Source organism: Pan paniscus, chromosome 2, assembly GCF_029289425.2.
Source record: "Pan paniscus chromosome 2, NHGRI_mPanPan1-v2.0_pri, whole genome shotgun sequence".
NCBI lineage: Eukaryota > Metazoa > Chordata > Mammalia > Primates > Hominidae > Pan > Pan paniscus.
In genome coordinates, this window is record NC_085926.1 from 547922 (window position 1) to 561412 (window position 13491).

The window sequence follows — 13491 nt, forward strand, 5'->3', positions numbered from 1 at the left end:
CAACAATATAGCTATACATAATACCACCAAATTGTACACTTAAAAATGACTAAGACAGTAAATTTTATGTTACATGTATTATACCACATTAAAACATTTTTAAAAATATTGTCACTTTTTAGAATTTGCACTTCAATTTTGATGTTTACAATCTTCTCATGTATTTATTGGCTATTTGTAGTTTTTAATTGCCTGTTCATATCATTTGCCTATTTTTTAAAAAAACTGAGTAGTTTGTTATTGATTTGAATGAAGTATCTATAAACATTAGCAAATAGTCCTTTGTCTGACATATAAACCTTTAAAGCAGAAAATTTCATCATTATCTGGTGATTCAGGATAAGGTGGAGCTGGTCTGAGGGAGGAACTGCTATTGGTAGACTGTTTTTTTAGTAACAATTTGTCTCACTCATTTTGGTCATGCAAACCTATAATTTGTATTTCATTGAGACCATGCTGTGATTTCAAAATGACCTTCCAAAATCAAACATTCTATATTTTTGGACACTGAAGTCCCAGTAAAGCTTGTAAAATTTTATTTTTTCATAAATTACATTCGTAATGTTGTGTTTGCCTTGTATTCTGGGAGGCTTTTCATTCCTCAAAGGTGTTACAAAAATAAATGAGTTGATTTATAAAAATGCAATTCATATTTTATTATTTTTGTTCCCATAATGCTTACTTCATCTTGATTCGTGAGTGAGTGATGTATTGGATTAATTATTGGCATATACCAGTTTGATTTTAATTTGTTGAACAGCATTATTCAGAAATAGTAAAATAAATAATTTCATGTTAGAAGGCCTGATTCTAAAATGACTCTAATTTTCAGCACGGCTTGGTGTTTATCATGTGGGATACTTGATTCCACAAAACACTCACATATATTTTGAAAACTTTATAACATTTCTATTCTTATGCCTGGAAATAATATAATAGAGAACTTAAAGTATTTTAGAAACCACTAATCTATCTCCACCAAACACATTTAAATTAACACATTTAAACCCTCACAATTTAAATTAAAATTTAGCTGCTATTAATTACAATACAAAAAACTAGTTGTGATGGTTTAGCATAAAAGTAATGTTTCAAACTGCAAATAATTTAAACATTTCAAAATGGACCAAAAGCTGTTGTTTCACCTTTGGATTAACAGCCAATTACTATTTAATATTTAGTAGTAACAAATGGTTACTTTAAAGAGTTTCTATCTTTCCACTTCAAAGGAAGCCTGTGGGAGCCCACATGATTCCTGGTATGAAAGTTGAAAATGAATCATGTATCTAACACTCAATATTGAATATATAATTGTGTCCGGAATTGGTGGGTTCTTGAACCCTTGTGGTGTTACAGTTCTTAAAGGTGGCGTGTCTGGAATTGTTCGTTCCCCCCGGTAGGTTCATGGCCTCACTGGCTTCAGGAGTGAAGCTGCACACCTGGATCGTCGAAATTAGACAACATAATCTTGAAGCAATCTTAATGTCCATTGATGGATGAATGAATAAAGAAAATGTGGCGTACACATACAATTGAATATTATTCAGTCATAAAGTTCATAAAGGTGGCCGTCTGGAGTTGTTCCTTCCTCCCATCTGGAGTTATTCTTTCCTGCCAGTGGGTTGGTAGTCTCGCTGGCTTCAGGAGTCAAGCTGTAGACCTTTGCTGTGACTGTTACATCTCTTAAAGGAGGGGCAGATCCAAAGAGTGAGCAGCAGCAAGATTTATTGCAAAGAGCAAAAGAACAAAGCTTCCACAGCGTGGAAGGCGACCTGAGCCGGCTGCCTGGCTGGCTCGGGTGGCCTGCTTTTATTGCCTTTTCTGGCCCCACCCACATCCTACTGATTGGTCCATTTTGCCAAGAGCTGATTGGTCCATTTTACAGAGAGCTGACTGGTCCGTTTTGACAGAGTGCTGATTGGTCCGTTTACAAACCTTTAGCTAGACACAGAGTGCTGATTGGTGCATTTACAAACCTTTAGCTAGACGCAGAGTGCTGATTCGCGCTTTTACAAACCTTTAGCTAGACAGAAAAGTTCTCTAAGTCCCGCCCGACCCAGAAGCCCAGCCGGCTTCGCTTCTCAATGGCAGTCGCAGCGGGACTTCGTGGCACCTCGCCCGGGCACTCTGGCAGCCCACAGGGAGCTCCTCCCCCGATCAAGCCCAGCAGGCGCCTGCCGGCTGCGGGTGCGGGGCCCGCCAAGCCCGCGCTCACCCGGAACCCACGCCGGCCCGCTAGCGCCGGGCGCGCAGCCTCGGCGGGCGGGCGCCTCTCCTTCCACACCTCCCCGCCAGCAGAGGGAGCTGGCTCCGGCCTCGGCCAGCCGCAGAGAGGGGCCCCCTCAGCGCAGCGGCGGGCTGAAGGGCTGCTGGAGCGCGGCCAGAGCGGACGCCGAGGCCGAGGAGGCGCCGAGAGCGAGTGAGAGCTGCTAGCAGGTTGTCACCTCTCAGAAGGAGGTAAGTGTATAATATGAAGAGTCCGGAGACCCGAAGGTTCTTCTCAGTTTTTCCTCTGGCTCGGTGTGAGAACGGGGTTAACGTTCTTTGCTTTTTTGGCCTCCCTGCTCATCCTCAAGGAAGAGGGTTTGGAGTCACCTGTAGATTTACTGCGAAACTTATGTAGTTTGAACTTCATGGATCCTCACTTGCACAGGTCACTTTCAAAGCCCTGGGAGCTCAATATTTCTGACTTCGTATTTTAAAATTATTTTTCTTAAGCCGCCTCACGCCCGCAACCCCAGTGGTATGCACCGCTGGATTCACAAACCCTACGTTCATCACTGATTAGAATACATTATTTAAGGTTTCCTCCAGTTCGACAATCCAATCCTTCTATGGGAATACTTAATAATTGTGTATATCTAGTTACTCATAACTGTTGTCACCCATAGTGTTTTCTCAGGAAGTTTCTGCTTTTTAAAATAACACTTTACAGCTTAATTATGGAGATTGATTTTCACTGAGATGTGGTAAAAACTCTGCAGATCCGTTATCCTAGACCTGTATATACCGCGTATTATACTAGTCAGGATTCTCCCGAGAAACAGAACCACTAGGTTCTGTTCCAGCGCAGGAGATAAGAAAAAATATCCCAGCTCAAGCAGTGAGATGAAAAGAAGGGGTTAGTCCTCCTTCCTCCACCTTTTGTTTTATTCAGGCCTGCAGTGGATTGGATGATGCTCACACCATGGGTAAAACAATCTACTTTACTCATTCCGCCGATTCGAAAGCTAATCTCATCTGGAAACACCCTCATTGACGCAGTCAGAAGCAATGTTTAATCTGGGTACCCCCTGGCCCACTCAACTTGACACATAAAATTAACCATCGTATCTGTCTTCTTATCTTTAATTCTTCCCTCTGCTGACTTTTCTTGCCTCTGAGTTTAACAGTTCTCAGACTGTGATCTCAGCATTAGGTACATCAGAATCATCAGGAGTTTTTTTTTTTTTTAATGAAATTCTCAGAACTGCAATCCAGATTTACTGAATAAGAAAAGGGGGGAGGGTTGCAGATACAGGAAACCTACATTTTGAGCATGTCCTCCAAATGTTTGTGACCCCTAGTCTTTAAAAGTCAACTATTCATTTGCATGTTCTAGAAGGTGTGTGTGAATGTGCTTTTTCAAAATCGGGAGCAGATGGCAAGGAGAATAAGAATGTAAAAAAAGCTAAATGTAGGTGAAAATTTGTGGCCTATTCCCCAAACAAATATAAAAGGATGATATTATTATATTTTGATATATCACATGATATTCTGTGACTCAATGTGCACCCTCTTTTTATTATGACATTTTCCCTTTCCATTTTTCTTGGCTCTCATAGCTGGTCTAAAAAGAGAAGAGAGAAGAGCTAGAAAGAAAAGCTGCCCTTGCCTTGTTGAATTTCTCGCTTGTAGTTCCAGAACATGAGAAGAGGTGTTCTGGATAGATTAAGAGAAGTCACGGGGCAGAGACACTTGGTCTCACCCCTCCACTGATGCTCTGGGGAGAATCTTTGTGTAGACCTCCCTTTTACTGCAAGGGGCTGCCCCAGTAAAGTTAGGAGAGAGGTGCAGCATACACACACACAGAGTAGAGGTCTAGTTTGCACACTGATCCTTTCTGAATTCCCTATGTGCTAGACGCTGAGTTGAGAGCCTGCTGCCTGCCGTGAGGCCTTATGAGGGAACTCAAGATGACCCCAGGAAGGAAGCCATGTGCAAAGCATAGGCCAGGAACCATAATGAGTGACCAGGAGAAGCTTAACGGCTCCAATGTATTTTCATGTTGAAAGGAGAGATTTTAGAATGTTGTGGTAGTGAGATGAGTCCCACTTCACCTCACCCCACCATCTCCTGGAAGCCCCTGAGAAACAGTCACAGACCACAGTTGGGAAACACATTTCCATTATGAGAAGCCATCAACACTAAAAGTTGAAAAAACAAAGGGAGTATTTACAGAGGGCTTTTCACAGTGCTGTAACATCTTCCGCTAGTTTTTTCATATGATAGTTTGCTTGAATAAGTGTGTCTGGAAGATAGAGAATCAAAAAGGAAAAATAAAGATGTGAAACAATTAGTTGAAAAAGACTTCAATCAGCTGAGATTCCATGCTGGATTTTGGAAGATGTAATCACATATTGTATGTGATTACCAGGGGTACCAGCAAGTGTGTGTGTGTGACAAAGAAAAGTGTACATTATTTCAGCTGATGTGTCTGTTGCTCAGTTGAAATGTTATGCTGCCCAAGCTGTTGAGGTTGTGTATTTTCTTATTCAGTAGTCATGCATTTCACTGTGGTTTTAAAAATGGAGACTCACCTCAAGGATTCACTGGAAATAAAAGTTATTACAGCCAAGCAAGTTGTTCGTTTGCTCCTTATTTTCAAGTACCAGGAAGTTTGATATGGTTGAAGGAAGTGTATAAATGAAGATTGGTACAGTATAAATAAATAATTTTTGTTTGATGTGAAGAGAACTTTTAACATAACTTTTGTGAAAAAAATTTTTAAAGAAAAACAAGAAGGCAAATCCAGCCAAGTGTTTCTTGAAAGCCAGTTCTCAATGTCATAAAGGATTCGTGGGAAAATATTAAATGTGGGCAATCAAATTAATTTCCATTAATTAATTATTCTGAGTTTTCATGCTTCTTGGAATCTTCCTCTTAAGAGCTCAGTCAACAATTTTAGTCTTTACAACCACTTGTAAAGTCAAGATGGATATATTAATTTGAGGCTCAGTATTGACCATCATATCTAGGGGACAGCTCTTTATAAGCATAACTTTAACCAATTTTATATTTTCAACTCAGCGTTAGTGGTGTTCTTGAATATAATGAGTAGGCAACAAAAAGAAATAGGAAGAGTATTTGGAAGTCAGGCCATTCATTTATACAAACGATTTATAAACATGCTGTTGAAACATATAGCTCTTACTTGCAGTGTGGTTTTCTGTGCATCAGTGTTATTTACCCACATTTTGTTAACAAGTGTTTTGTTTCATGAGGTTGCAGATAAATGCATATAAAATGACAAGTACTATTATTATTGATTCTCTTAAACAGTAGCTTTGAGATTTGAAGACATTCCATCAGCATGTTGATCAGAAGGAAAAAGGCGCCTTAGGAAAGAGGCTAAACTGGTCTATAAAGTTATTTGAAGGAATCATCTTGGGAAGTTAGTTCCAAAAGAAAAACTTTCTATTGCTGGAGGGCTATTCATTATCTCTGAGGTTGGCAGATTAGTGAGTTGCTGTTGTCTTTGATAACATGTCAAAAATAAGCTCAAAGTTATGAGATCAATTCTGGTATTAAAGAATTAGTTTTACATTGTGGTATTGTTGAGCTCTACCAGAACCCCAGGGGCTATTTGAGAATCCTGGGTGTACATTAAAAATCCATTTTCACTACCCAGGATATACTTTTGTCTACATGTCAATGGTTTTAATGACTAACGCTGGGTATGCAGCAAAAAATGGTATTGGTTTTACAGTAAATTCTTACTCATTTTATTTCATTTTTAGCAACAATTTAATTCTTAAAATTCCTGGAGAAGTAATGATTAATCAGATTGGATGAATAATTTTCAAATTATGCTATGCTCTTACCAATTTCCCCAGAATTCAATGTCTGCCAAACTTTTAATATTTATTTCTCCCAGGGATTGTAATTATGTTGTTGCTTATTCTAGCCAACATTTTTAAAATCGGATTTTGTTTTTCAAATATAGTATCAATATTATCACTAAATATTTATTTGGCATACACATTTCTACCTTACCTTTTCAAAGATCAGTCTCATCTCTAGATGCTATTGTTCTTAATGATGCAAATGATTTGCTGTTTGACCAATATGGCTGCATAAATCACAGTGAGAGTAAGTACTTGTAGTGATTGAAACTTCTAAGTTACCTCTGTTATGCTACAATTTGCTCATTTCCTGTATATAAAAAAACACAATATTTTACTTAATACTGACTTTTCCCCATGCCTGAGGAAGTAGTAAACTCTCCAAAAAAGGAGAAATAGCTACATATTTCTATAGAAACAGAAAAACAAGCTATAATAAAGACTATAAATTTGGATACTTGTTAAATGGCTGAGGAGTATATTTGGTGCTGTGATACCTATTAAATGCATTTTAACATCCGTAATAATTGAGAATAGTAGCAAAACAATCATCATGAATAGTGAAACAAACATAAACTAAAAAGAAACTGCTGTTCATTATTTTTTGTGACTTTTTCTAGTGCCAGATAATTCTTCCCTACTGTGATAATGGTATGAAACATCAATATAAACTATAAAATATGAAGGAATTTTCAAAATATTTTCATAATTATTTCATTACCCACACTTTCATTTTCAAAAATATCTCAAAATATGTTAATACTATAGTTGACTTGATAAGCTGGACCTTCTAAGAAAAAGATTGCACTTTGTTTTATAAAATAACTCTTTCAGTAACGTTTATTGTGGACTTGTTGTGTGCAAGATTCTTTACCAAATTACAAAGATAAAAAGATTAATGAAATATGTATCTTATTTCAAGATACTGTGAACTTCCTTCTTTTCCTTCCTCCCTCCCTCCCTCCGTGCCTTCCTTCCCTCTCTTCTTTGTTCCCTCTCTCCCTCTTCCTTCCCTCCATTCCATAACTATATTTTGAACTGTTGCTTGTTAGACCTAATGCTTAGCACTGGGCATAAAGCATGATATTTATTTTCATTAAATCAATTCAAGAAAAACTTTCAAACAAAACAGTCTGTAACTAAGCAGCTTAGCTCAAACTGCATTTACCATTTTTTTCTTTCTTCCTTTCTCTCCAGTCTCAAGATGTAGCTTTGAGCCAAACTACAAATGTGTTTTCTTTCATCTTGAAATATAGCCTCGGAATGTGCTGTGAACCTCCACTCTCCTCTCCCTTTCCCACTTTATGCTCCCATGCCTTATGCACATTTATTTACCTAGGTACTTGTTAAGCACACACCATGCTCTCTTATCTGGTCATAAATTTCCTTAGAAGCTTTAGGGGCCGGATCCTGATACAGACCAGACACCTCCAGAGTTCTCTCTCCAACACGTGATTACCTCAAGCCTGGAATCCACTCTTGACTAGAGATTGACTGTAAGATTGACTGCAATTGATTTGTAACCTGGTTGGGCCCATCCTGGCACGGGTTCCTTCACTAGATGGAATAATAATTCAAAACAAGTCATCGGAGCAGGTTGCACCACCTGACACCTCCTAAACCGTTTGTTTCTCCTGCATTCCAAACCTCTCGCTTTAAAAACCCCTGCATTCCCTCCACAAATTAAAGAGTGGAAATGTTTGGAAAGAATTCCGCCCAGTCTTGCCCTTGCTACCACAGATAATAAAGCTTGCTCTCTTTCTATCACACCTCGCTCTTGTTATTTTGGCGTCTTTCTCCAAGCAGCAAGCAGCTGGACCCTTTTGCCTGTTACAAGTCTTTAAATAGGATAGTTTTCAAATGTCTTCCTCAGTAAAAAATATGATTCTATCCCTCCAATAACGTAACCTTTTTTTTTCCTTTTCTGTCTGTTGGGAGGAGTTTAAAAAGAAAGCGTGGGCATTCCATATGTATATGAGATTTCCTGTTGGTTCCTGAAAAAATGATAAATTTTTCAATGATGTATCTAGAAAATAGTGACTTCTGTGATTTAATTTATGGTATACTAGCATATGTTTTGTGGCAGAAGAAAACCCTTAAATTTAGTATGCAGACCTCACTGTTGGGGGCACAATGGAACAGACTCATACTGAGACTTGCCTGCATTCTGGATAGGGCAATTGAGTCCATAGAGCTGCACTTCATCATCTGCTAAGTCAGCAGTTAATTTTCTTTCTAGTGCATTATTTACTTCAAAATTACCATTCATGAGAACTCAAGGAATACAAGCTAGCCTAAAGAGTTAGGCTTCGTCTACATTTGTCGTCTGCATGAAGGGAGCAATGTTACAGCACACCCAGGTGCCCCAACACGTTGACAGCCTAGCAGTATTTTACACTTAAAATTCTTCAGCTGATTATTGGACATTTTGAACAAGGACGTTACATTATTCTTGGTACTTACGGCTACACAGCAAAAGTAACATCTGGGAAGGAAATAAGTTGTTACAAATGGATGTGGACATCTGTTTTCTAATGGAAAAAGAGCTTCTGTCCTATAAAATATTTTCTTGTAATAATGGATAATAATGTTTTTATTTATTTTTATTTGTTTGCTTTTAACTGGAGACCACAGAATTTTCTTAGAAAATATTTATTTGCAATATTCCAAGCATTGTAGACCGCTTTGTCTAGTGGCAAGTCCTAATCTCTGTAGTAACAGTGACACCTATTTAGTGTGGCAGAGTGGCTTTGGTGTCAAAAAGACATTGCTGCAAATCTCAGTATTTATAACAGGAACTACTTTCACTTCTCTCTTGGGGATTTTTATTATCCACATATCTCCCTTTTAGTGGGAGAGCAAAGCCAGTCTTGCTGTTTTTGAACTCTTACTTAAAATCTAACCTGGGACTAATAAAAAGAAAGTTAGAGATCCTCTCTGGCAGCCAAAGTCCCTGAAGTGAAAAAGCAGAGAATGAGAATTGTTTGTTAAAAGTGACCACAGCAAAAGCTAGAAGGTGAGGACCAAAGGAGAGAGCTGGTAAGAGATACTCTGTGACACTGGTTGTCCAATCATTGAAAACACTGAGTCTTTGTGGGTCTCCAGCAAACTTCCAGTCCTCTCCTGCTTTCAGCGGAGAGTCTCCACTTAATAATTTAAGAACTCCACTTACACTAGCCTTTCTATTTGCATATCTTTCTTGATACTTCTTCTCCACCACCCTCAAACCCCAAGCACTAAGATTTTCTCAGTTGTCCTTCTGAATATCTATTGCATGCATTTGACTTATATTCATCGCTGATCACCATGGCCATTTCCCACTGTGTAAAACTTTTCAACCAGTGCCATTGACTGAGGCCTTCGGCAATTTCTGTAATATATTCCTGAGTAGTGCTTCATGATCTCATGTTTGTCTACCTTTCCAGCTTAATCTGTATTGTTCTCCTTTCTTCTATATTGCACAGAAGCCATCTGGGACTTGCAACTTCTGTTTGCTGTTCACAAAAGCCATGTTCATTTCAAGGCAGGAATATCCTCCCTCACATTTTTCATCTGCTGTATTCCTACTCACTCTTCAGTTCTAACTGACAGGTCACTTGCTTATAAAGGCCTTTCCTGACCTCTTAGATTTGTGTTATTCCCTCTGCTGTAGGCTTTCACAACATCTTGTATTTTTTAATATTAACCTTTTTAATATCAACTTAAAAAATCACAATCACTTAATGTGTTTGTTTTCTACCAACCTGTGAGTTACAAGAAATTGGGTACCATTCTGTTTCTGTTTATTTTGTATTGCTAGGATTGGGTAGAGTGCATACACGTAGTAATGCCTAAATAAAGACTTGTTGCTTAACTAAATGGATGATAATATCAATAATTCATTTGGGAATTAGACATAAACACCAATTTACTCTATATAGTATCATCAAATCATCAAAGACATCAATTTGGATATTACAAATAATGTAAATCCTTGTATGTAGAATTAGGGCCATTATTTATTTTTAAAATCACTTATTCCACATGAAATTATTGTACACCTCTGTAAGCCCGAAGAACCACTGTTATACCAGAAGTTGTGTTGAAATGGTAGGTGTTCAAACTATAGTTGTACTACATGTTTTACAGTATTATTTATTGTGTAACTTTGGTTTAAAAATACATAATTTCTAGATCACAGAAAGGTATATTAGATTATTATTCAAAAGTATTAATTTCCTCCCCATCTACCTCCACGGCACGAGTGTACTTCCCTGTCTCTTGACTTTGGGTTTGGATGTCACTTGTTTTGGCCTGAGGGATGTCAGCAGATGTGACATGTAATACAAACAAAAACTCACCATGTGCTTCTGCAATTATGGGCTTGAACAATTGTTTTTCTGACATTCTGTTAAAGAACTTTCACCCTGAAACCTGCTGTCCCCTTAAGATAGACCTGTCAAATGAATACATAGACTGCGGAGCCAACCCAGCTGACCTGCAGACCCAATACAGAAATGCATGCTTTTTGTTGAATGCCGTTATTGTCTGATTGTTTGTTATGCATAAGAGTTTACGTATACACGGAGTTCCCATGTAAATTTGTAGGCGAGATGGTGTAAGGCAGATGGTCACTTGCTGCCTGAGGACATCACGTAAGTGAAACCTCCTTAATTATTTGAATGCAATATAAATATGTAAAGATTATTAAGGCTGTGATGTTAAGTTGTTAAATAGAGAAGTACAAAATAACTGATTGAAACATCATAGGAGTAAATAAAGAAGACAGTCAAGGATGGTTATGCAGCTTTCATCTCCTAGGTCCTCCCACTCCAGGTTACCTCCTTCTAATCATAGAAACTGGCTCAGCTCTGTGTCTTACATGAGTCTCTCTCTCTCTACTTTCAAGTCACTTGAAATGATCAGAGAACCAGTGAATTCTTAACTAACACAAGCTAACTAGATTTGTCCCCAAATTGTAATACTAAAACATGCAGAGATTTTTGTGAAGGCTGTAACCAATCATTAAAACATAGAAGTGCGTGATCTTCGTTTCACCATCATAAAGCATCAAAAGGCATTTTTAACATGATGCTATAATTCATAATCAGTAAAAATTTTCCAGTACGTTGGAAGCTGAAGTATGCTTTCAAAAAATGAAATTGGTACTCTACTTCCATTAATGAGTGCTTTGAAGTATGTATGGAGATAGCTTTCCTCATTTTCAGTAATTCTTCTTGTTCATTACAGCATTTAAAGGGGTAGAGGGTGGGGAGTAAAAATATCATTTTGCAGGCACAAAAATTTTAACTAGCAGCAGATGGTGAGACTGTAAAGAAACTGCTCCTCACATGAAACTTACGGAAATTAGTTTCCTTCGATATAGTCACACATCATTTAGTTCTAGAATCAGGGGTCAGGGCAATACTTGCCATATGCTAACCCTAGTATATCTGCCTCTTGCTGGTATAGATGCTACATTTCAAGGAATTTGATTTGAGCCAAAGCATGCTGTAATTTTTATAATAACAAGCCATGGCCTTTGCTGACATTTTACCGCTGCCCAATAATGAATTCTCTCTAGAGCTGGAAGCTGTTTTTTAAAATTTGAAATAAAGTTTAATCTTACTTAAGTTCTTTGGAACAACAACAATAAAAAAACTTTATTAATTTTCTACATGCAACCTAGTCTTTCTGTCTGAGAACAAAGGAAAACTGGTGTTTGTGTGTGTGTGTGTGTGTGTGTGTGTGTGTGCATGCTCCCCTGTGTACGTGCACCTGTTGAGGTGAGGGTGGAAGAATGCCATGGAGGAAGGAATAGGCTGGAAATTTACAGTCCTTCTCTGGTAATTTAAAAAATGTGTCCACAAGTTCTTGGATATACTTTCGTTCCAAAGTCAGAGACAAATTCCTCTCTCGCTGAATGTGGATTGGAATTTTTGATTTGTAACTAACAATGGGAATGTGGTAGAAATGACGCTGTGACTTCCAAGACTAGGTCGTAAAAAGGTCAGCTTCTATCTGGTTCTCTCTTGGATCATTTGTTCTGGGAAAAGACAGCTGCTGTGTTGCGAGGTAACTCAAGTAGCCCTATGGGGAGTGGAACTGGGGCCTCCTGCCAACAGCAAGCACCAGTTTGTCAGCATGTGGGCACACCATGTCAGGGGCAGTTCTTTCAGTCCCAGTCAATGCTTCAGTGGACTGCAGCTCTTTTGAGTATATGACTGCACCTCGTGAGGTACACTGAGCTAGAACTGCCCAGGTAAGCCAGTCTTGAATTTGTGACTCACATCCATTGTGTGAATTTATAAAAGTTTTTTACTATTTTAAGCTACTAAGTTTTGAGGTAACGGTTACTCTGCTATAAATAACTAATCTGCACAAACTTATTAAGTGTATTGTCTTATTCGATTATCATAGCAATAAGATAGGTACTAGTATAATCATTTTCACATATGAGAGAAACTAAAACTAAGTTGAGGTAATTAAATTACTATGTTTGCTCATGGGGTCTGTATATGAGTAAAGATTAAATTCAGCAACAAGCAACAGGAAATGTAACATAAAAATGATAAGACAAATACATATTCCCACCCATAATATTATATATGAGGAAATTAAGGGCTGATTCTTCTGCTCATGGAATGCACTCTGGGTCCTAGCTGCTTCTAACTCTTTAGATCATGGTTACTGGCATGTGGCTTTATACTCATGTTCACATGGTAGTTGCCACATTACCAGCTGTTGCAACCATATTTTGGACAAGAAGAAGGAAAGGGGGAAAAGTCAATAGTCTTTGGACAGCTTACCCTTTTTGTGTCAGGAAGAAAAATCTGCTTCATGACACTTCTGCACCATAATGGCCATGCTTATGTTGAATTGCCTCTCTTAGTTACAAAGGAGGCTGAGCTCATTGGTCCTTGGAGTGAAAAGTCAGGTTTCTGTTGGAAAGCAAGAAATGAATAAGGGATATTTCTAGGCAACTAATTGTAGCTGCTATGGCCTACATTTTTGGTTATTCTGTATATTCAGATAAATCTTTATCCCACTTTTTAATTTTGCAACCATACTTATCACAAAAGAAACCACCTCCAAGTTTCATCCAGATACTAACTTTAGCTCAAAGTCTAAAAATTCTGGGTGGTATACAGATCACTTCATCATTCCCAAACCTTAGAGTAAAATTAAAAATGTATGCCATACAACTCTGCTATTTCATGGTTAAAAAATAAATGGGTCTTTATACTTATTAGCATCTACGTAATCAATTAAATTCTCCACACTTAACTCACATTTTCATTGCATTTAACATGAACAACTCATTCAAGAGATGTAAAATTATTCTAGCTCCAGTATTCAAATTATACTTTGATAGAAATCAAATTAGTTTGTTCAAGTTCTTAAAAAT

The 13491-nt window shown here is 37.9% G+C and overlaps 1 long non-coding RNA gene across 2 annotated transcripts in view; it reads left to right on the plus strand.

The window, feature by feature from the left end:
• The first annotated feature begins 2221 nt into the window (after nt 1–2221).
• The window catches only part of LOC117979569 (uncharacterized), a 284518-nt gene continuing 273248 nt past the window's right edge, over nt 2222–13491 (plus strand). For both annotated transcript variants that reach the window (XR_008624663.2, XR_008624664.2), the window contains exon 1: nt 2222–2457. This is a non-coding gene — a long non-coding RNA (uncharacterized LOC117979569). The remainder of the gene's footprint in view (nt 2458–13491) is intronic.